General features: G+C 42.9%; 1 protein-coding gene across 1 annotated transcript in view; it reads left to right on the plus strand.

The window, feature by feature from the left end:
* The window catches only part of smo (smoothened, frizzled class receptor), an 11,397-nt gene that overhangs the window by 2,304 nt on the left and 8,414 nt on the right, over positions 1 to 679 (plus strand). The gene's annotated exons all lie outside the window — the stretch shown is intronic.

Below are 679 nucleotides of genomic sequence, written 5' to 3' on the forward strand. Positions count from 1 at the left end.
GTGTCACCTCTCTCGGCGTCTGTTCTGTGCAGTGAGCGGCCAGCCCACACCGCAGCCGACTCCTCAATAAATGAGTACAAAACAGCATTTCCTAGCACCTGTCGCTTATTGATTGTTTGGAATTATAAATATTTGTCTGTTAATATCACATGCACTTTTTTGTTTGTTGTTGTTTTTAGTTTGTTACTCAGACGCAGGCAGTGCGCTGCATGAGACAAAAAAGTAATATAGCCAAAACAACCGCATAGCCGCTCTTTTTGGTCACTCTCGATTGAAGTCACAGGTCGACCACGCCCACTACGTTTCCCTGGAATCCCCGCCAGTCTGACAGAAGAGCGAGCGAAGTTGTATTATGGCGAGCAACAGGTCGTTTACTGGGTAAGATAACTAATTTAACATCTTAAACTCAGTGACAAGTGAACTTAATTATTCTCTCTTCTCATGCTTTCCCATCTAAATACGTAACGTTAGCTAAGCCCGTCTGAATAGATTTGATTAGCCAACAGTATAGCTAGTTGACAGAGCCCCCAATAGTAAAGCGTCAGGACAATATTTTCAGAGATTATAGATTATTATAGCTCCAGTGAAGTCAGGTGGGTAACGCACATCAAATCACTAGCCCATTTGGCGGGTTATGATTCATAAATGATGACCGTGTGCACACTCAAGTCTATTCATG

The sequence above is a fragment of the Sinocyclocheilus anshuiensis genome, unplaced genomic scaffold (genome assembly GCF_001515605.1).
Source record: "Sinocyclocheilus anshuiensis isolate Anshui unplaced genomic scaffold, SAMN03320099.WGS_v1.1 scaffold641, whole genome shotgun sequence".
NCBI classification, from domain to species: domain Eukaryota; kingdom Metazoa; phylum Chordata; class Actinopteri; order Cypriniformes; family Cyprinidae; genus Sinocyclocheilus; species Sinocyclocheilus anshuiensis.